We start from the raw sequence: 2,179 nt of genomic DNA on the forward strand, positions 1-2,179 counted from the left end.
TAAAGCAGCCAAACCAATATCCAAATGAGTGTTCATGCCATGGAGTACTCTGGGAACATTAAAAAGGACAAAGTAGCTCTATAAATACTTCTATGAAATGATCTCCAGGATATACTGTTGGATGAAAAATGCAAGTTGCCCAAAAAACACATAGAGGGTGACTCCATTTAGGCTACAGCAGGTGCAAACCTCCTGTGTACCCAGAGAAACACGTAGATTTCTGTATGTCCACATTCATACATGGAAAAGCACAGGAAAAGACCTGAAAGGATACATGCTAACTGACAACAGAGCAACTTTTCTCTGCAGAGCGCTCCAGGATCAGGTCCTAGGGGGTCAAGTGAGAATTGTGATTGTTTCTCAAACCACTCATAATGAGACGAACTTCTCAGCTCCCTTTCAGCCGTGATATCTTATGATTTTAAGCACATAGAATATAGACTTGACACTGCCACCCTCCACCACCCCTCACTCTTAAGAAGTTCCCAGGGAGAGCATCCCAGGTCCTGCGAGGTGTCAAGGGGCTCCAGGAACTGGGAGGCGAAGGCCCAGGTCTGAGGCACGTGTCCTCAGGCCACAGAGCAGAGGAGGCCCAGGCAGTGCCAGGAGTCAAGGTTGGCAGGAGACAGGCCGCCCAGGAGGAGCGCCCCTGTGAGGCCCGAGGGCACCCCTCCAGATGAGCCCTGCCCGTGGTCCGTATCTGTCACCCCTGCCCAGACTCCCGTCGGCGGCCCGACCCCAATCATCAGGCCCCTGGTGGAGATGAGCGAGCTGCGCCAGCCTGAGGCAGACCTTCAGGTCCCAGTCCAGGCCCAGGGCCCGGTGGAGGCGCAGCTGTTCGGGGCTGCGGGGGAGGAGGCCGCATCCCCCTCGTCCTCCTCCTCCCCCGTCGCCCCCTCCTTCTCCGCCTATGCCGAGTCTTTGCCCCAGGAGGCACTTACTGTGCTGAAGTCTGACCTGGTGGCGTTCCTGCTCCTCAAGTATCGCACCAAGGAGCCGATCTCCAAGGCGGAGATGCTGAATATGGTCCTCCGTGACCATCGGGACCACTTCCCCGTGGTCTTCAGCCGAGCCTCCAAGTGCATGCAGCTGGTGTTTGGCGTGGACGTGAAGGAGGTGGACCCCCGCGAGTGCACCTACGTCCTGGTCCCCACCCTGGGCCTCACCTGTGATGCAGCGCTGAGCGATGGGCAGAGCATGCCCAAGGCCGGCCTCCTGGTGCTGATTCTGTGCCAGGTCGCCCTGTACGGTGACCACGCCCCTGAGGAGGAGGTCTGGGAATTGCTCAGCATCATAGGGGTATATGCAGGGACGCAGCACTGCGTCTATGGGGAGCCCAGGGAGCTCCTCACCAAAGTGTGGGTGCAGGAGGCCTACCTGGAGTACCGGCAGGCGCCCCACTGCGACCCCGCCCGCTACGAGTTCCTGTGGGGTCCCCGGGCCTACGCGGAGACCAGCAAGGGGCAGGTCCTGGAGCATCTGCTCAGTGTCAATACCTTGGGTCCCACGTCTGCAGAGGGTGTGAGCGATGAGGAAGAGGGGGCCTGAGCCAGAGCAGCAGCCAGGCTCCTTCCAGGCCCAAGTTCACTGGTAGGAAGTGAGGTTGGTCCTTCACTCTGAGTTTGAAGAGAGAGCGGTCGAGTTTCCAAGTAGTGAAGGCCCCTGCGAGTGGGGGGAACATGGTGTGTAGCATCTTTGGGTTCCTGTTGTGTATGATGACATGGAATATCATCTGTTTTCTTTAGGAATTTTTCAAATGTTATTCGTTTTAATGGAAGACTAAACAAGCTTCAGTGTCTAAAAAAAAAAAAAAAAAGAAGTTCCCAGGACATCTTGTTTAACTAAATTGATCTCCACCGCATCCCACCCACGCCTGCCTCTCCCCCAGCCAATGTTCCAGGTCTTTCTTCCTCCACTCCCTCTATTAAATTTCACCTTCCCTTTATCCACTTTCCTCTGTGTTGATCGTGAGCTTGGGAAGTATGTGATAGGCTAATCCTTGTTATGGGCTTTAATGCCTGATATCTCAGCTGACGGCGTTTACCTGCCCCTGTCGCATCTCCTCAGTATACCCAGGCCCAGGTGTAGAAGCGGCATACAGCAGGTATACAATAAATATTCAAGGAAACAGAGATGAGGCTTGAAGACATTAGGCTAAGTGCAATAGGCCAGACACAAA

General features: G+C 54.8%; 1 pseudogene across 1 annotated transcript; it reads left to right on the forward strand.

Moving 5' to 3' along the window:
* The first annotated feature begins 762 nt into the window (after positions 1 to 762).
* On the forward strand, positions 763 to 1,819 carry LOC309625871 (melanoma-associated antigen 10 pseudogene; annotated as a pseudogene). Its single transcript has one exon. The product of its transcript is annotated as a melanoma-associated antigen 10 pseudogene (transcript).
* The last annotated feature ends 360 nt before the right edge of the window (positions 1,820 to 2,179 follow it).

This window comes from Balaenoptera borealis, assembly GCF_965194805.1.
Source record: "Balaenoptera borealis genome assembly, chromosome: 3".
In the NCBI taxonomy this organism is placed as follows: Eukaryota; Metazoa; Chordata; class Mammalia; order Artiodactyla; family Balaenopteridae; genus Balaenoptera; species Balaenoptera borealis.